This window comes from Sebastes umbrosus, chromosome 18, assembly GCF_015220745.1.
Source record: "Sebastes umbrosus isolate fSebUmb1 chromosome 18, fSebUmb1.pri, whole genome shotgun sequence".
Lineage (NCBI taxonomy): Eukaryota > Metazoa > Chordata > Actinopteri > Perciformes > Sebastidae > Sebastes > Sebastes umbrosus.
In genome coordinates, this window is record NC_051286.1 from 17,817,909 (window position 1) to 17,839,656 (window position 21,748).

The 21,748-nt window shown below is 40.9% G+C and overlaps 1 long non-coding RNA gene across 6 annotated transcripts in view; it reads left to right on the forward strand.

Annotated features, from left to right (window-relative positions):
• Window positions 1–21,748, forward strand: part of LOC119477247 — a 95,304-nt gene that overhangs the window by 57,999 nt on the left and 15,557 nt on the right. Inside the window, exons 4-5 of one of the 6 annotated variants that reach the window (XR_005204209.1) lie at window positions 4,970–5,101; window positions 6,219–6,857. The exons of the other annotated variants lie outside the window; for them this stretch is intronic. This is a non-coding gene — a long non-coding RNA (uncharacterized LOC119477247). Of the gene's footprint in view, window positions 1–4,969; window positions 5,102–6,218; window positions 6,858–21,748 lie in introns of those variants that run through there. 6 annotated transcript variants of the gene reach the window in all.

Consider the following 21,748-nt stretch of genomic DNA (forward strand, 5'->3'; position numbering starts at 1 on the left):
TAACATTGTGTTTATTAAATGTTTTCCATATAAAATATTCAGTTCATAAATACCAAATACTTGATTGTGCTCCTTCTAGTTTCTGAGATACAGCCATTTACTTGTCATACTATATCTAGTATTTGGGGACATGGGACTACTGTTTTTTCCTAAAATATAATGGAGTTTATTGCAAAAACAGTAGTGCCATGTGCCCAAAGACTAGCTATAGTATGATAAGAAAAACTCACTTTTCGGCCAAACGGTTTGACCGATTTTGAAAATGTCTTCACATAGGCAAGCCCAGAGAACACTTTTCAGTTGCGGTAACAAGTGGTGGTAAAATTAAATGTTTTTATCTGGTTATCAGCCCGGTAAAAAACAAGGAGACAAGTAGGTATCTTATCAGCTGTTTTTTGACATACATATCTGATTGTTGGTCAAGTGGAAAAGCTCACTATGTGTGGTACCAAGTGCTGGGGACGTTTTAGTCCCTCTTCCTCTTTGTCACTGCATACCGTTTCCCCTGTATCCTCTTTTTAGTGGAGCTCAGGTGTTTTTTCCTTTATACTTACCAGGACCTCGTCACCCTGGTGACAGCATTGCACGTTAAGCTCTTTAAGAGGAAATAGCCTCCAGTACGTCAATTTTTCTCAATCACAGATAAAAATCAATTCTGTCAGTGAATTGTTTTGTGTTCTAACATAAAAATTCTCCCTTTTAGTTGCTTTACTTATACTTTCACAGATCATATGAGGGAACACATGGTGTTAATTCATGGTTAATCTGATATGCAAAAGAGGGAGAGATACTACAATTTGCCTCCAACCACTTTTGCTGACATGCTTCCAATTGAACAAGTAAGACCAGCCAGTATTCACAAATGTGCATATTCTAGTTGTTCAATTGCATAACAACAGTGTCTGTGATTGTTGTGAGTACTGGCCCTGTCTCTGTTGGTCAAAATATTACAACAGCCAATCAGAGAGCTCTCTCTATCTCTTTCCATCCTTGGAAATCTGCTGAGTGACAGTGGCCATGGCAACAGCTCGGGCTCCGTGCAGCTCCCTTGCACCCCCGCTGTGCAGCGTTTGATGGCAGTTAAACGTGTCGTGGAGTAATTGGGTTGTGGACCGGATGAGATATGTCCCCTAAGGTGTGACAGAATGTGAGAAATGGAGCAGGTGGTGGGAGCCCAGAGGCTCTCCCGTACCCATCGCAACACTCAAGCCAATGGTTGTTTCCTCACCAGGTGTAAACAGCTCCGCTCTGTCATCCTGTCTGTGTGGCAGCAACGGAGTGTGCACAGGTCTGGAAAATTAAATCACCAGTAAGTTATGGTGTCGGATAAGGATGTAGCAATATACTGTGGCATATCGTACGCATGCATATGGCAATATAGACTAAATCTGACCAGTTATGACTTTGGAAAAGTAATTTATTTGCGGGCATTAAACATGCCAGTGGGTGCAATTGACGTCATTCATTAACATGTCGGGCTGTCAGAGGTCTCAACTGCTGCCTGGAAATGTTAAAACCTAATGAAAATGTCCATTTCCAGATATCAGTTTGTTAGAGATGTTTAATTTGGAGTTCGTAGTCTGCTAAAAATGTTTGAATTTTTCTCCAGCCAAGTTCAGACATTTGCTTTTTATCTATATGAGGGCATTTTCATTCTTCAGTTCTGTTTTTATGTAGATATTCTATTATTTGCATATCAAAGCAAGTATATTGAGCTAGACAGTTGATTCTTCACCCTGGAAACTGCAGTTGGTAAAACAAGATCTCAACTCAAGGTCCATTCAGCTTAGCTTTAGTTCTGTAGCTTTTGACCGAATCTTCATCTTCGTAGATAAAGTTTGCTTAGTTTTCATGCAGCTGTACATGTTCAAGCTTTACATGATTCCGAGCACTTCTAGGACTTTTTGTCCATGTTTGCTTGAAACCATAGACTGTATATAAGAAGTGGACGTAGTCATCTTGACGTCACCCTTTGGTTTGTGGACTGCCATTTTGAAGCCTCGAGTTCTGTATTTTGGCCATCGGTATCTTGGTTCTTTGCAACACGAAGTGACACGAGAGGGTGGAGCTTAGCACGACTGAACGCTGAATAAGATATTTTTAGGCAACCAAAAAGGTTATAATTAACTCTCATGACCTGAAAACACAAGGGTTAAACCGGACACCGCAGGGGTTGGCAACCTGTCAATCACATGGTAGCCACGCCCTAAAGCATACCATACTTTATGGTCTATTTGACTCTAAATGGGACCATAATTTACTAAATGAACATCATGCTGTATTGAAGAAGACTTGAAACTAGCGATTGAGACCATAAACTCATGTTTACAATGTTTACTGAGGTAATAAATCAAGTGAGAAGTAGGCTCTTTTTCTCATAAACTTCTATACAATCAGACTTCTTTCACTTTCTTTTCACTTTTTAGACTTGGAGATTGCCCACTGCTTGGAACATGAAAACACAGTGCTTGCACATTGTAGACTTAAGGCGTAATGAATAAGGAATGTTTTACTGTATAGTCAGTGTTTACTTCTAGCTTTGTTAAAAATAGCATGAGTGAACCTTGAACTAACTGTATTGTTATGCTCCTAGAATTGGAACTTGACATTCTGAAAATGTTTCAGTACATTTGCCGTGTGAATTAAAGTGATGAACGAGCCTCTCGCAGTGTCCTCAAAGCCATGTATGCGCCAGACAGCCACTGGTATCCACAAAATGCACACCTGATCCAACTCAATTGACAGAAGTGATCCAAATGGATCTGCCTTTCCCGTGTCTTGGCAAGTGAAGAGCGCTGTAACTGAGTAGCATAAGCCTATCGGCGTGCGTAGAGACGACATCAGTCGGATGCCATGTGAAAGGAACGAGCTGTCACATTACACTTGTACCAACATCCATGAACAGCGCCAAGGCCATGCCAAACACGATCGGGTGTCACAGTGGCAGCGGAGGCTGGCCAGGTGCGTGACATCACCCGGTATCGCAGCCCAGAGGGGGGATGCCAGCAAGGGCTGCCATGTGGCACAGCAGGGAGTGTTTTAGGGAGGTTTTAGGGAAAGATCGCAAATGTCCATGTGAAGAATTCAGAAGAAATTATTTATTTTCTGTGTTTTGTTTTCACGTTGATACTTAATATTTTAGAGTGGTTTGGCCATTCAATTTTATACTATTTTATACCTCTACTTTTATACTTAACAATGCACTTTTTACTCCACTACTACATTTATTGACTGCTGCAGGGACTGGTTATTTTGCAGATTGAGTTTTTTCATAGAAAGCATATATCATCTGGTATCATATGATGCAATATTATAGATTAAACAATCTAGCAGTATGTTAAGTAGATTGGTCTCCCTCCTCTCTCTCTCTCTCTCTCTCTCTAGATTACTGCATGTTAAAGGAACAGTGCGTGACTTTTTGAGGGATCTATTGGCAGAAATGGAATATAATATTCATAACTATGTTTTCATTAGTGTATAATCACCTGAAACTAAGAATCGTTGGGTTTTTGTTACCTTAGAATGAGCGGTTTATATCGACATAGGGAGTGGGTCCTCTTCACGGAGTCCACCATGTTTCTACAGTAGCCCAGAACGGATAAACCAAACACTGTTTTGGGTTGGGCTATAACGTTACTCGCTCCCGTCGCTGCCTCTCTCTCTCTTGCTTCACCACTCACTTCCCACGTGCACACACACTCTACACCCCTTGCTCTGCTCCAAATGACCTACGCTACTCTTACAACAATTGGCTCTTGAGAGGGTCATTCACATTTTCGCGTCGGCCACCATAGTTCAATTTGTTGCATTCTGCAAACTAATCCCATGATACCAAATCCTATAAATGGCCATGCTGTATAATGAGTACTTTTTTTGTTATACTTAACTTTACTTGAGCAGTATTTTGAATGCAGAACTTTTACTTCAACTGGAGTGTTTTATACTGCTTTTACTGAAGTGAAGAATATGAATACTTCTTCCACTACTGATGATGTGACATGTCATAGCAGAAGATTTACAGCATTTGGGATGCTCAAGGGATTGATAAATCTAATGAGGTCCAAGATCATTAATAAGATAGGGGAAAAAAGAAGAAAAGGAGTTTTCACTAATAATTTTTTCTAGTAATACTGGGGAGTTTAACCTCTTCAGGACCCCAAGAAGTAACAAAATGAAGAAGGGAACTCTTTGGTTGAACTGCTCACAGCTTGTTGACATACATATCCGGGTCAAGAGTTGTCATTGCTTGGTTGTGAAGGGCAACAAGCTTAAATGTTGTCTAGTGTCACAGTAACAGTGACCCTAACACTACACTTCCTTTTACATTTTACACTCCATAAAACATTTCCACACACTGTAGGCAGCCATGTTTAAGGCATACAAAGGCTTTGCTTAAGCCTTTGGAGCCATGACCCGAAATTGATAAACAAAAGACTCCCAGTTCCTGTGCTTGGCACCATAAATCTAGAGTGTCCACAGCATGAAGGAAGTATGTTTAAATCATCAGTGAAGTGCTGCTGGTCATTCATAGGAAAAAAAAATGCATTTCCATAATACCCTTAAGGATAAACATAACTACCGGACTGAGTGGGATACAATGGTGTGAAATTGTACCCTGGTGCAGGACATCTAGCCGGCATAGCAACAACACAGCGCAGTGTGCCAGTCGGAGGGATTAAGTTGTTTTGAAGCCACAGTTGATTGTACAGCAGATAGTGAGGGAGGGAGCCGGCCCATACAGCCAGATAATGGTGTGAGATAGCCTCCCACAAAGCTGCATAGCCAAGAGCCTGGCTATACTGGGAAGTGTGTTTGTGTGTGTGTGTGTGTGTGTACTTTACGCAGAGGAGAGTATGTGTGAGTTTGCGTGTGCTTACGTACGCGCGTCCATCTGTTTGTATACACATGGTAATCTGAATCAACCGCGAAACTTGAGCAGGCTCGCCCACCACGTGTTTAATTATTCAAGGTGCTTTGGCTGAAAAACTCGATCACCTGGAGGATCCGTTCTACCGCCACGAGCGCCCCCGTGAGCGAGGGGAGGAGGGACCGAAAAGGAGACCACTGGAAAGGAAAGAAGATACCGCACTTGCTCTCTGCGGTATGTTCACCTAAACAGGCAGAATGAATTATCCAAAAGATGGTGTATAAGGCCTAAGGAGCCGTCTGCAAAGCTGTCATGTAGAGGAATTATTAGACTCAGTGAGAGATTGCGGAGGGATTACATACTGTAACGCCAGACCTGCTTGATTTTCTTTGTATTTTTTTTAGTTTAATTTTCCTAGAGTTTTTCTGAAAAATGGTGTGTCCCTGGTTTCTGATTTGAATCAAACCATGTCAACTTCCTAATCCCCCACGGTTCTCCAGCAGCTGCCTTGATTTCATCCAACCTAATTTACAGAGGAAAGCAAATTGTGGGCATTTGACCATCTGGTCCTACGCCTATCCCCAAAAATAGAGTCTTTTCCCGCCCAGTCAGAGGTCCCAATTTTATTAACAGCATTGGGCAAAAGACACCCGGGAATTAACCCTCTCCCTAAGTATACCATGGGGGCAAAAGCCCCGGCTCTGGAGGGGAAGTCAAGCCATGAAAATAGTGATTTGTCAGTGTTGTAGCTGTGAAAGGAGTCTTCCCAGGGAGCAGAGTGTCTCTATAAGCCTCCAACTGGCAGGAATTACGTGGTTCAGTAGAGCAGGGTGCTGAGGCTGTTCAACATCCCTGTGCCATCCAGGCCTGCAGGATCATGAAGCCTCATGTGGGCCAACAAAGGCCCAGAGCTACTTATTCTGGTTCCTGTCAGGCCAGCCAGGTCCCGCCGCCACGGTTTGGGTGAAATTCTGTGGTTAACTTTCCCCGGAGAATTTAGGCTAACGTAATCATAACAGGCATGCCTGGCAATCCGTGTTTTCGTTCTCACTTTCCTTTAGACCACATCCCAGGGGCACCGAGAAAATTTACAGTTATTATGGGCCAATATCCTATCCGTTATGATGTGCTATTATTTAATGATATTATTGAAACAATATGTATGACACAATCATGTATTCCTCATAAGAGACGTATACTAAAAACATGTTACACTGTTTGCTGGCAATAAACTGAACCTCATGTGTTTGAATGGGCCCCTCAGCCCCCATATAAACCCCTGAGGCAGCAACACAAACATTGGTGAGCCTATCATTATCTGGCCAGCTAAATGAATATTCACACTCAGCAGACCGACTGTGAAGCTGAGATAGCAGCTGGGGCCCGGGGCCTGGGGCCCAGACGCCCTACAACTGCTCGTTGGAACGGCCACTATTCATCTGGATGAGGAGATGGCCGCAGCAGCCAAGCTCCCCAACTGTTGCCAGAACATTATAGACTTTACAGGCCACGCCAAAAGAACAAGGAGGACCTGACCGAGATAGGGTGGACACTTTGGGTGACTAAACAAAAATAAACAATCATAAAATAGAAAATGAAAGATAGGATGACTCTACCACGGTTTAGCTATTCCCCATCTCTAGCATGATGACATGTTTTAATCAGATAGCAGCGACCACAGAAAGGTTTGATGTTTCTGAAAGTGATACACAATTGTATGTAATATTGCCCCACAACTCAATAAAATGGAAGATCAAACTATGAAATATGCTCCACATACTGAAACACATACAGTAGCCCAGAGACTCCTGCATTACTTTGTTTATGATCCCCATTAATGTGTGTAGGGACTGTATTATGATTACTAGTTTTCCTGGAGTATAAATTTATAACATAGAAAGAGGTATTTAAAAAAGCACCTAACTAAAGGTGTTGTACTTGGAATTATTAGTTTTTGCCTAAATTAGTTTGTGAATGGGGTAAAGCCCAGGTGACCCATATAAACATATAAATGATCCTGTGATAAATACTACAAAAAGTGTCTTTTTTATTTTCACATTATTGATACAACATTTATACATTAAACAAAACAGCAAACTAAAAAGATAAACCTACATAATTTCATGTTATTTAAACCGGCATGTTTTTCTTTTTTTCCCCATTACTTGCTGTTACACACAGACACGTGACATATACACACAAATGAGGGCTCCTTAAAAATGTCTCTTCCCATCTTACGGTTTTATCAGTGAGGTCAAACCAGGTCAAAGATTATCTAGTTTTGCAGTCAATAATTTGTTTTTATTTCTTACTGGTATAATACAAATTTAAATGAAAGGAATTTACAATTACTAATTAAATCACTTTTTTTTTCTTTTAAAGATTGGCTCTAAGATTCAAGATCAGTGTGGTTATTCACCAATTCAGTAATGCGCTGTAGTTTAGTAATTTAATTCTCCTGTAAATCCACTGATGTGATAGAACAGAAATGAGTAATCTGCATAATACAGCTTTGCCAGTATTTTATTTTTACCATTCATGGTAACCCATCGGTATAAACAGAAAACAGAAGTGGACCCAAATGGCTTCCTTGTATGACTCCACAGGAAATATATGTTTATACTGTACCTGTTTAAAAATTAACTGCTAGAGTTACAACACACTGATCTATTAATGATATGCTCATATATACAGTATGTACTGTATATGCACATGAAGACATCATGAATATCCCATATATGCTAATTTAGAATGAGACCATGTATTTCTGAAGTACAGCAAGTTTCAATCAGTATAATAATTATCCTTCTTTGATTTTAAATGTAATTTTCTCATCTTTTCAAAGTTGTTAGTCTACCCTCTAATTACAATATTGTATATCTGCTGATATTAAAACTTAGGATTGATAATATCTGAATATTAACTGAAACAGAGCATCTAAAACACACACAAGCACATTGTTTCTCCTTTCCATTGCTTTATTGTTTGTGACCATCACTTGTTCAGTCAAATAATGACCAGTGAGGCAGACATAATGAAACACCTGTCATGTCTGTCACAATAATAATATAACATTGCATGGCCGAACCAACTGCAGTGATCACTCTAGGCTTTAATTGCTACCTGGAAAAACACACAGGTGTGCTTTAACTGCGCCATAAAACAACTGTTTCTGCTGGTCTCTGCTTCTCATAATGGATTTTATTAGATGTTTTATCAGTGATTTGTACTCATAGTCATCCATTAAACAGTCACTGCCATATGCTCCTTTTAACATTGGAACACGACTAAATAGCTTTTTTATTGTTCCTTTCCTTGATTGTGTTTTTATAGTGCGTGTTTAGTCGGCCACCATACAAAGAGGTCAGGCAGGAATCTTTGAAATGTATGGGGTAAAAACAAGATGCCCCATTTATGGGATGTAATAAAAGCATCCAGGAGATGGCCTAGAAATCTGATGGCTGAACATGCCTTATAAATCAGTAAATATACTGTATGGATTAATTCATAAAATCATCAAACACTCATCTAGAGCTAAGGCCAAAAAACAAAGGCTATTTGCTATGTTCCTGTCACACATCTTTTTGTTTATGACTCTGAGTAAAGTGTTTCTGGTTTCCCTTCTGTATCCAATGATGCGATCCTCTGCCCCAGTACCAAACAAAGCAGTAAATATCCCTTCGTTGTTTGATCCCTGAGAAAAGGAAAAGGCTTTGAACACTTTTCCTGGAAGTCCCAGCATAGTGGCACAGAAAACAGGGTGTTTTTTCCTCACTGACGGAGATTTAGTAGTGTAGAGGTAATGAGCGTCAACTTAAATACAACAGCCGGCTTCAAAGATATCAAATTATATGATTTACGAAAGAATGAAAGGATACAGATTTCTCAAATTTAATCATGGGGGGCCAAAAAAAAGTACAATTTTATTATGGGGGATAAAATCAAAAGACTAAATTGATACTATCACTGCCAGTGATTTCATCCTCAGTCTTCTGCCTGCAGAAAATCTGAAAGCAAGTCTTCTGCAAAGAAAATCAGGCTTTGCTCTCAGTCACTTTCTATAAATAAATTAATATTTTATTTTGATTTGACATAATAAAAAAGTGCCAGATTGGCTTTATTACAAAAAGGGACAGTATCATCAGAACAGAGGGGAACTAATCACTAATCACTATAATCACTAATAATTATATACTGTATGAAGTTTGGTCAAATCATACAATACAGCATAAAAAGTATAGTATAATATAGTATATTCATGTATTGTATAGTAGTATATTATGGTATAGTAGTATGATACAGTATAGTATAGTACAATACATTAAGGCATGGTATTGAATAGTATGGTGAAGTATAGTATAGAATATCATAGTATAGTGTTATATAGTATAGTACAGTATGATATATTAAGGTATATTATAGTATACTATAATAAAGTATAGTAAAATATAGTATTGTATAGTTAGAATATAGTATTTTAAAGATCCCAGTGTATGTCATTTGAAAATGATAGAAGGATAAATAATGAGTTGATGTATTCCACTAAAATGACACATGCCTGCTTATGCCTTTTGCATGTTGTGGTTGACCAGCAGTACATGAGGTGGCTCACTTGACGGACCACTGCAAAGGGTCAAATATCACTTGGAGTAACCAGTTCGCCAGGTCATACGGTGCAACCTGCAATAAACAGCCCTGAGGATGCTTGTATAAAACAGAGTCCTATCCAATTACACTGCATACATATAGTATCGTAATGCAACATACACATACATACACACATGTGCACGCAGACAAACAGGGCATCATCCCTGAGGAGCAGTAGAGGATCAGAGAGCAGAGACAAGAGGATATCCATTAGGAAGTCTCTGTAATTGGGATGCAGTGGGGGGCAAAGACTCATGCAGAGCAGCAGTGCACAAAACACTGTGTTTTAAAACTGAATTACAGCCTGCTGTCCACACATGTATAATAGCTGCACAAAATATATCTCAATCCCTGTTGCCCAGCTTCCAATGATAATAGGAATCTGTCTGAACTCTCAATATGTCTCTCATAAATCTTTGCAGCTCAACATGAAGGGTGGATGTTCCACAGATGTTGCCTTTATGTTTATGGTGGGACTCATCGGTGATAAATAGAGATGTGCGAGTGACAGCAGCCAATTGACTCTTCTTGAGCGCTCGCGTTATCCAACACAGCTGTCAGTTAAGTCTGCCTTTTGTACTTGTTGGACTGCTGCCGCTGTGCTTCTACTTTAAAACCATGCAGAATTGTTTAGAAGGGGAGAGGGGCTGCATTTGTGAAAACAAGACATGCTTCTCTGTCCACAAATACAGAGAGGATATTTGACTTGTGTTGTCTACATGGCTTTTGAAGATTAACACTGATTTGATTTCTTCAAACCATTATCTGTTAGCCATTAGCCATCCACTGGGGAGTCCAGCAGAGGTTTAAGTGTGAGGTATTAAACATTACAGAATCTCTGCCATACTCCGCCAAGTCATGACGTGTTATTTCCAGAGGAGCATAGGTTGCTTTTTATTTGTCTTTCTCCATCTCTTCCTATCTCTCCACGTCTCGTTTCCTTTTTTTTTTGTCAATCTATTCATCTCTCTCTTTGTCTTCCGTCTTTGTCCATTAAACTCTGTCGGTCGTTATTCTGTTTTCCGTCTTTTTTTATCGCTCCCCTGTCCTCTCAGCATCCATCCATCCTCCCCGCTGTTTGACAGGGCGTGTGTGTTGTTTTTATCCGAGTGACATCGGGTCTCTTCCCAGGGCACGTCCCGGGAACAGCGGGTTCAGCCTGATGGCTCCCCTGAGTCCTGCCCCTCCGTGAGCCTCTATGTTCCCTTTGCTAAATTACAACCTGTCACACGCAAACACACGTGGACATACACTCCGAAACATACAGAATGCATGCGAGTAGCAACAGTCCCTCACGCTGTATGTATAGATATGCACACACAACTCTAATGAGAAGAGGACTACCTATTGCAGGAGTGTATGGGCTGTGTTGCTCACTCACACACACAAGCACACACCCACATATACACACAGTGCATGTTTATTCAGGTATATCCTTCCTGACTTTGCAGCAAACCTGTAGTAGTCATGTGGTTAACTCTCAACCTTTGTGAGAAAGAAAGACAGACAGACAGAAAAAAAGGAATAGAAAGACGTCAAACTGCCAGGGTCACACATTCCTTTATGAATGTACACCTTTGTGGATAAATATGACTGTCTGAGAGAATGAAAAGTGAAAGACACGGAGGGTCGGGTCACTCAAATGAAAGAGAAAGCCATCTTCGTTGATTCAAAGGGAGACAGATCGAAAGAGAGAGATTATTTGTCCGAGATAGGGAGAGTGAGCGACAGACAGTTTGCCACAGGCTCTGTGATAGCAGCGCTCTAATTAATAGGTTGTAAAGGCAGATGAGGATGGAGGATGTCAGTGTCATTGTACACACACACTCTCACACACACATGCACTTAGCAAGCCTGCCCATTAGAGATAAACACAGCCACTCTGTGGTAAAGGCGGAGCCATCCTTCTCCTCGACTTTATGTAGAATGCTCCCACGTCAAATTAGAACATCTCTAACGGCTTTAAACAAAAAAAAAGCATGAACTTGTGTGAATGTCGAAACGTGTGTAAAACTCACACCTCAGTGACACTTCAGACTCAGTTCCTGAATGTTACCTAACAGACATGTTACCTAATCTTTGTATTTAGAACAGCCATCATGGTGATGGATTGGCTGTCCACGCTGTATACTCTATTAGCCCATTAGCTCAGATTCAAATCCTTGCTAATAAACAAACACACACAAGACAGGACAGCAGGCCTGCAGTTTATCGGTGGTGCTGTCAAGCCATTTTATGTCTGTACTTTGACCCTTGGCAGCTTTACTACTGCTTGGTAAATACCCACATGGACTATATCTGCTGCACCTCACTACTAACATTTTTCTTCCCCCTGCAGTTGCTTTTCACCACAAATGACCCCCTGACTGCGTTCAGCTATCAGAGTATTTTCTTAGATCAGTTGATCTCTCCCTTCATTGTTTTTTTTTATTTCTAAAGGTGAATCTTGATTTATTATTATTTGTTTGTGCGCCTGCTGTTTTGCAGCAATGTACGCCTTTCACTGACACATCCACTCTGTCATTTGGTATGACCGTAAGAGTTTTACTCGCAAACACTGTGTTAGCAGGGGAGGGTCATTTCCTGCTACTGAGACATCTTTCAACTCCGTGGCCATGTTTCCATTCAATTGTCACCTCACGACCTTTTGAAATGTTGCAGAAAAAGAAATGCAAATTTGATCAGAAGGCGGCGCTATAGGCTACGCATGGCTGTAATCCTCCAGTGAACAGAGTTGAAGAAGTAAGAGGTTGCGAACTGGAAACAAAACCAGTCGGCTTGGCCATTTAACCATCTACGAGAGAAAAATGGAGAGAGGTCTGCAGGAATTTGTAGCTAGTATTGGCCATGTTTCATGTTGTCCGGAGACGAAGACAAGCATTTGCAGGTTATAGGAATATCAGAGAAGGCACGACAGTGAAAACAGTTGATCAGTCATGTGAGTTAAATGTTCACTACGTCAGAATTTATTTGGCAAATGCATTTACATATCCCATTTAGCGCATCGACTCTTTTTTGACAAAGGCACAAACCACCTCAAGTGAGTGTAAAAGCATTATTTTTCGCAATTGAGGAGGTTTTAGCGATTTTTGCTGTTTTAATACAGCTTTCCTAATGCAATATTTCAAAATGCGCATACAAATATGTGAATGGAATCACGGCTATACTGTCGCTTTCTTCCTATATACAGTATAAAATCACCAATTATTTGTTTCTATCTCTGATTAAGTGTCTGATTATGCTCTTCTGAGCTGTGAAATTCCTCAAGGGTCAATCCTAGGACCTGTCTTATTCTCCCTTTACATGCTCCCTTTTTTATTCATCAGTTTGCTTTGTTTCTTGTTGTTCTTGAGAAAGTGCCCCAAAACTACACGTTAACGTTCGAGTGACAAAACCTTCTAGTGGCTGTAGTAATCATGAGCAGAGAAGGAAGTCAGGTGATGCTGTTATAGAGCGACAAAGTCTGCGTAGGAAGGAGGTCAGGGTGGATGGATGAGTCAACAAAACATCAGACTTTAACGAGGGAGACCGCTCTTCGTTTCCCGTTTCCAACCGACAGACAACGTTGTTTTTCTTAAAGCTTGACCATGATCATTCTGTACCACATGACGATGAAGGTCCCCTAACCTTAACAAAGTATTGTAACCCAAACCATGATTTTTTCCCCTAAACCTAACCGAGTCGTTTGTGTAAATAAACCTAACTAAACCTTAACCATAGCGTTGTCATATCCTATAACAGATTCATTTTTAAAAAAATTTGTGAAGGTTTTGAAAGGCACAGAGAAATGATCCTATCAATAAGGGATCAGAAAACGTTTCGGTGTGTTGTTCTAGAAAAACTTATTTTATCATTTAATTTAGAGGAGTTGTTCTTATTATTGCTATGCCGACAATGTCCATTGTCTTAAAGAGACGAGTGCCTGGATGTCTCGGAGTTTCCTGCTTCTTACTCAAAGTTGGTTTCCAGAAACCTCTGCGTCATTTTTTATACACAGTTGAGAAACATCTTAAGTTAGTTATTAACTTTAGACCTTCTCTGACTTTTCTGTGTATTCTATTGTCTTACAGACCGTCTATTCTGTACAATTCCTGAAAAAGTCAGATTCCTGCTGGTCCCATTTGTTAACAACAGCAGTTGTCTCAAATGTTGTCCATCTATGTTGCACTCTGCCGCACTTTGCATGATGAAAAGGTCACCTGCAGATGTTTTCACCAGCCGGCCCTTTCAGCATTGTGTTCCTCCTCCCTGTAGACCATCAGCCGTACACACAAATGTACACCTTAATGATAAAACTTGATAGGGGCTGGCGTGTCTGAGTCTTGCAACTTTTTTTTCCTCAGCCACGCCATCTTATAGGTCATAGAGGTGTGTACTATCTTTACAATCACCAACTCAGCACATTATTTAGTGTGCATGTGTTTGTATGAGGCCAGGAGAGAGAGGGGTTTTAAAGGAGTGATGGCGGGAGTCGAAGGAGGAAAATGACACCGCAGTAGTCCACCGTTCCTTTCACCTCCCTCCTTTATTTTCTATTGACAGCCGCCGCTCTGTCTTTCCCTCCCTCCTTTTATGCATCTCCCGCTCATACCACACATACTGGTGTCCATTTCTTTCCGTTACTTCCTCCCCTCTCTCTCTCTCTCTCTCTCTCTTTCTTTCTTTCTTTCTTCTCCTTTTCTGCATTTCTATTAATTTGTTCAATCTTTTAGACTCTTCCTGAACACTATTTTATGCTGTTTCAATGTCATGACATAAACAGCTTTACTGTTCCATAGCTTATTATGCTTAAATATCACATCTGTCATGTCAAAACATCATATACACTATCATCTTTTTAGGAAAATAACATAAACTGCCCTGTTTTTTCATAATGGTTAAACTGAATGGTGTAAAAATCATCTCAATTCATGATGTTAGTGAAAACATAGAATTTACTGAAGTGGAGTTGTATAAGAGTATGGATATGCAACTTTTTTAATTCCCTTTTCAGTTTCTTTGTGAGCCTCATACCATTCTCTTCACCCACAATGCCAATGTCAAAACATATTTTTGACATATCTCTGTGTTTCCATAGTAACGGATTGTAGTGCTAGAGGATAGACAACTTGAAAAATTGTACAATTGCACATCAGTGTATTTTCTTTTTCACTTTAATGTCTCTCTGCACTTTGCTCCCTCACCCCAGACTCCATCCATCCATCCATCCATCTATGCTTTCCTCAAGGCCATGATCCTTCACCTCCTGCAACCTGTACACCCACAGTGGCTGTTACATTTTACTAGAGGACTTTGTGATGGTCATTGACCCCTACTGGTCACCCCCAGAACAGCATCGTACTGTAAATTATGCAAGGTTAATCACTGATGCCATGATAGAAAGTACTTTCAATCATGCATGCGTGCAAAATGTGTTTCGAGTGTAAGACATGTTGAAGTTATTTCTCAATCCCTGGTCACCGATGCAAATATGGATTTGCGAGTGTGTTTAGAAGCTAGTCTTGCTGGTTCGATTCAGCTCGAAATAAGGAATAGAGCTTTCTCTCCTGGCTCGTCCTTTTCAGATCTGCTTTCAGCTCCATCCCTCCCTCTCTCTCCCTCTCTCTACGGCCCACTCAAACTCCTACGCACCATTTATATCTACCTCTCACCTACATCCTCCTCTCTTCTTTTGCCTCTCTTTCTAACTCCCTCTCTATCTGTTAGCACACACACACTTCTCTAAGCCCCTCTCACCAGCCAATCATCGATGCTTCTATGCCAACATCCAGAACCACAGGGTCCTGTTATAACTTTGTGTCATATAAGGAAAGAAAAAGACAGAAAAAGAGAGAGAGAAACTGGGTGAATTTTCCTCCTGACCCATGTAATTTGGACTTTGGTTGTGGAAATAAACCACAAAATGCAGGTGACAGTATCAGTTCAGTATTTTCATTATCACTGGAAATAACACAGTATAAGGAAATGAGAAAAAATAAGAAATTTCTGCATAATGATATTCGTATTATTAGACTGAGAGATGTCTGCATGGAAACATAAAAAATAGCATTTCTTTCCTATAAATATCATCCACTATTCACACCACTAGAGATGATAGCTGTGTGCATAAATGAATATAATCTGCATGTGTACGCACACACACACACACTGAGGGTAAGGCAGTGGAGTGGCTCCCATTTACACACGACTGTAAATTACCCAACACTTCTCAATCAATTATTCATAATCCGTAATTAATTATGAAACGATCAGTAATCCAACACCAGTCCACTCGGCTTGTGGTTGCCTAGTAACCATGACCCATATTAAATGCCACCATTGTTGCCCGTAACCAGAGCGCCAATTTTTTTTCCCACAGGGCTTCGGGCCTGGGGGTATTATAGTGGAGAGTAAATAAAGTGTGCGTGCGTGTACGTGCAGAATGAACGCGTGGACGCCCGGGTGAACGCGTGTGGCCATATCATACTGGTTGCTTTGAAGGTTGATCACACAGGGTAAACAAGCAAGGCTGATTAATAATGCAGTATTTTGGCTCGTGCCGGGAATGAGTTGTGGCCTGATAGAGCCCACTAATGGGACACGCCACGGGGAGCACGAGCAAAGAGCACGGCGCTCACAGCCAGACAATGATGCTATAACACGTCTGTGGGGACACATAACTGCGCAGTGCGCTACTTTGTCGGCACTTGTTCTGGAACTGCATCAGCAAGTCTCCGTATGGTGCTCTGGAGGCCCGAATTAATGATTTATAACAGAGTTTTGGGGTGTTGAGTGGCCATTTTTAGGAGGCGAGTGTACAGTAGATCACTTTCCCTGCACTTCACCACAACAGCACATTGGAAATTGACTGCCTGCGTTCTTTTCTCCTTCTCTATATTCCCTCTCATTATCTCTCTCTCTCCCCTGGTCCCTTCCTCTTCCAAATTCTCCACCGCTGTCTTTTTAAATACAACTTCCACATCCTTTTTCCACACCAGGAGATAAACACAGCCTGTAAATATAGAAGCTGTGTTTTTTGCTGTCATGCCATGCCAGTGACATGTAAAAATATCCTTCGATCTGGGGAACATCCTGCCTCCAGTGAGAAAACGTAGCGTGTTTGTTTGTGTTCGCCTGCAAGAGGTATAGTTTTATTTCCACAGTGAGAATCTGTGTGGGCCCGCTGTGTGGGAGGTGAAGGGAGACAAAGGTGAGAGGAGCGAGGAAAAAGTCAATGACATAAGAGAGATCGAGAGAATGAGAGAGAAAAACCGGGAGAAAGAGAGAGAGAGGTGTGAAGAATGGAGAGAGGGTGGGTGCGGTGGAGGTAAAGGGGGAAGCGGTGAGCACCGTGTGACCAGACTGCGGTTCCTTCCTGAGCCTGAGCCTGAGAACCAGGAAGTAGAGCTGCTTGTTCTTGCATTATTGGGACTAACAGGAAATGCAAAGGTCTTCAGGAGGGGTAACGTGTGTGTGATTGTGTGTGCGTGTGTGTGTGTGTGTGTGTAGACGGTAGCTTGTTGTTGTTTCAGCTAGTAATCATCATTGTTTTGAACAGGCCAATGCACCTTACTCTAAATATGAATTAGAGATGCTATGATTCATATTTTTATATTAACAATAGATCACCTTACTATGTGTTAGTTAGTATGTTAAAAGCAGTGGATAACTCTGGGTCTGAAAAGTGAAGCCAATGCAAAAGTGCTTTAAACTTGTATTCTTTCTAATAGCCAGCAGGGGGCGACTCCTCTGGTTGCAAAAAGAAGTCTGATTGTATAGAAGTCTATGAGAAAATGAGCCTACTTCTCACTTTATTTATTACCTCAGTAAACATTGTAAACATGAGTTTATGGTCTCAATCACTAGTTTCAAGTCTTCATCAATACAGCATGATGTTGATTTAGTAAATTATGGTCCCATTTAGAGTCAAATAGACCATAAAGCAGGGTATGCTTTAGGGCGTGGCTACCTTGTGATTGACAGGTTGCTACCACATCGTTTTCCGGTCTGGGAGTTGTCCGTGTTTTTGTTTTACAATTTTAACCCTTTCACAGTGTTTTCAGTTCATGAAAGTGAATTATAATCTTTTTGGTTGCCTAAAAAAGTCTTATTCAGCATTCGGTTGTACTTAGCTTCCCCCTTTCGTGTCACTTCTGGTTGCAAATAACCGAGATGGCGAAGACCAAAATGCCAAACTTGAGGCTTCAAAACGGCAGTCCACAAACCAATAGGTGATATCACAGTGACTACGTCCACTTCTTATATACAGTCTATGGTTAAAAGGCATCCTTTGCAGTGACAAATTCACTAAGAGTTATTAGCTAACTCTGCCGTTCACTTCAGCTCTACGGAAGGTTTTAGCTTCTTACAGCTCATATTTGTTTTGGATTTCCAGCCAGTCTCTTTACTGTTTTGATTCACTCTAACCGCTCTCATCAGCGTTGTTTCCAGCACAACTCACAATTAATGCTAATGTTGCTTTTTATTTATGTATAAATAAAAAAACTGTTTCCTATTAAGTTAGCCATATCAATTTAGACAGGCTGGTCTCATACACTGTTCGTACCTATGAAAAGTAATGCACTATAATTCTTGTGTATCCCACAAAATCAATTTGTGTGTAATTCACATAATCATGAATCGTCCAGGAAATATAAACGGCGCATAGGGAGGTGGTCAGGGTGGACGGGTGGGTCAAAAAACACCAGACTTTCGCCCAGGCGACTGGTGTTCGTGTCCTATGTGAAACCAGAAGTCAACGTTGATTTATTTGTCTCATAAGTTACGTTCTTACGGACGCCACTTTCTTATTTAGTTATTTTAACCCAAACCACGATCTTTTCCTAAACCTAACTAAATAGTTTTGTTGCCTAAACCTAAGGAAGTTGTTTCCTGTGAAGACGGAAGTTTATTTTGAAAAGACTGTATGCATGTAACAAGCGGAAAATGACACGTGTTGCTGGACATTTGTAGGAAAACAAACAAAAAAGGAGGAATAACTTTTTCATGAGATATCATACGAACAGTTTTATGAGAATACGTTGATTTAGAACTTGATAATTTGTCAGTGTTGTGTTTTCAACTTGTTTCCGCTGCTCCTAAGTGGCCTAAAACAGTCCAAGGCCATTTTAGTAGTTTCAAAAGCTAAATAACTGTACAATAGGCTTTGTCATATGGTAATAACTTTGTAAGACTCTGACTCAGCTGTTTCCTACTAACCATTCAAAGAGCACTTGTCTTCTTCTAAACCCCAGTGCAGCCATTTTTCCCTTCAGTCCTGCAGTATAATTGCTATTTATGGGCTGTTTATGATTTCTAAATAGTTTGATATGATACTCCAGGGGCGGTTGTGCTGTTATTGCCCTTTTACACCAACACAGAAACACACAGCAAGCGATTCAGTGGCCTAATATTCAAGAGTTTGATTTTTGCTCCACTTTTATACTGTGACCCGTCAAATGCTCGTCGATGCTTTCATATCCTCCGCCAACATGTCATCGACTCAAATCCATCCAGCACAGCTCCCACTGAGATTCCCTACTTTGATAGAGAGTGTAGAAATTAGGCTGCAACACATCACTGGGGATCCATCGCTTAAGGCTACGCCAAGCATGTCGCAACCGCCCCGGCTCTGTGTGGATTCAGGGGTCTGATTGTTTCTTTACTCCTGGGCTGGGTCCTTTCTTGTTATATAGCATTTCCTCAACACATTTCCAGCTGAATAAATGAATGACATCTAGAGGGAGATGTTAGATCAGTGGATATGGCCCGCGATGTGGGCTTCTGGCGAGCCAAGAGATCATCAAAATAATCACTGTTGCCTGTGCAAACAGTGTGCAGGTGCTCAGGCACAACACAAGATGAGACAGGGCCCCCCACGCCAGCTCGCAAGGGCCAGGGAGCAGCAGGTTGCCTTGGGAACCCTCGGCTCCCTCTTTCTTGTCATTACTCCTTTGCACACTCCCCCTTTTTAATCTGCACCATGCTTTCAGTGACAACCCCCATCCCCCTTGATATATACACACAATACATGCACACACATATAAAGAAGCTCTGACACACAGGCAGAAATATGGGTACATGCGCATACACACACACACACACACACACACACACACACACACATGCATGAACATCAGGCCTATAAAGATAAACATGCTATTATATCCATCACTGAGCCTGTAAACCCTCTATCAATCTGTCTGTGCCTACGCTGTATTTGGATTGCTGGCAGGAATTAAATAAAGCCATTGTAAAAGATTATTCCGCTTATTAATCATATAATATAGAACCCTGCTTTGGATCAGCTTGTAGACATCTCAACATTATTTTAATATGAGAGTACCCTCAACTATTCATTTAGTTGCATTTTGTCTGTATTTAGTAGTACGTCTTTACCTTTTTTGTATCCAAAGACGCAAACCCACCCTTGTCTTTCAACCTTAGTCTTAATTCTAGCATAATCAAAGCCTCCTTGAACAACCCCCAACCCCTTAGGTCTCGACACTCTCCCCCACACACACTTTTGTCAAGCCACACATTTACTTATGTATACATAATATATACAACTCTCAGGTCGCCCGGCTGAGGATGTGACCTGTGTGAGTAGTTCAAAGCTCGCTCTGATTGCCCATTCACGAGCAGAGGGAGCGGGGTGACATGATGTTGGCAACCTCCGCCTAAGTGCCCTGGCTCATCACCAAGTGAAATGACGCCACTCCAGCTCCTCAAGCTGAAATTGTTCACATAGTAAATCTTCACGGAATAATGAACAGCAACCTGTTATTGTTCCAAGGCGTGGCCGTAAATCAAACCACGAGTGGACAAAGTGTGTGTTTGTATTTTGATAGAAATGTTCCTTTTATGCGGTGTGAATGTAGGCTCGGAATATTGCGGTGATATATCAGCAGCCTTTGGTATCGTGTGTTTTATTAAGGTGAATTTGGCGCTTGATGTAATGTGGTTTTGCCTGCAGTATATCAAGAAATATTGAAAGTGTTTATGATATGCTTGGCTCCAGGCATAGACAGCACTTAGGATTGCATGGGCGATGTGCCTAACACTGGAACTCTACTGCCTCTCAGTGGGCAGTGGATGACTCAGAGGAAGATTACTTTAATCTCACATCTGGAGCTGAGAACAGATTTGACAAAAATACAAACCTTGTAAAAGTGAAATAATGAAGGGAATGACAAAAATGCTTTGATTTTGACCAGAAAAGGCTTGTTTACAATAGTTGCTGAATCACTTTATTTATCAATTAGTGGAACAAGAAAAAGAAAAGGCAATAAATACCCCAAATTCTCTGGTTTTAGCTTCTTAAATGGAATCATTCGTTGCTAGTTTTTTTTTATATGTGACAGTAAACAGAATATCCTTGGATTTAAGACTGTTGGTCGGCCAAAAAAAGCTATTTGAAGGCATCAACTTGGACTCTGTGATATTGCAATGACCATTTTTCACTTTTTATTTTTATAGATCAAACAATTAAAGGAACAGTGTGTAACATTTCGGGGGTTATATTAGCAGAAATGGAATATAATATTCATAACTACGTTTTCTTTAGTGTATAATCACCTGAAACTTACGATCGTTGTGTTTTCGTTAGCTTAGAATGAGCCCTTCATATCTACATAGGGAGCGGGTCCTCTTCACGGAGTCCGCCATGTTGCTCCGCCATGTTTCTACAGTAGCCCAGAATGAACAAACCAAACACTGGCTCTAGAGAGAGCCTTTTGCACTTTTACGGTACCTGAAGGCCACCGTAGTTCTCCGACATGCTTGTGGAACTGCGGTAACGTGAGCCTCAGAGTGCAAAAGTGCTGTCTGACTATTGCTCCTAAAGTAGTGTTATTATGGTATGCATGGCCTCTGTGCAAGGCGAACCACGTTATCACGGTGTTGCACTCCGCTGCTCACGTTACCGCAGTCTTGGAAAGGGAGGAGTGAGCGGAAAGGTACTCAGTTGGTTGCAATCTGCAACCACACCACTATAAATCGTACATACTGTACCTTTAATCAAATACTCAAGAAAATATTTGCCAGATAAATGGATGATGAAAATAATTTTGCAGCCCTAACTCTTACTATTGAGTCTCTGTAGAGTGACTGCGCTGTGTTTCAAGTGCACAAGTTTCTCAGAACAAAAACCTAATTGCCCTTTAATTTAATCACACTTTTGACATCCACATTCGTTTTTGAAGTAAAAGTACTTTAAGTATCGAAAAGAAGCCTCTCAATTTCCTGAAAACACGT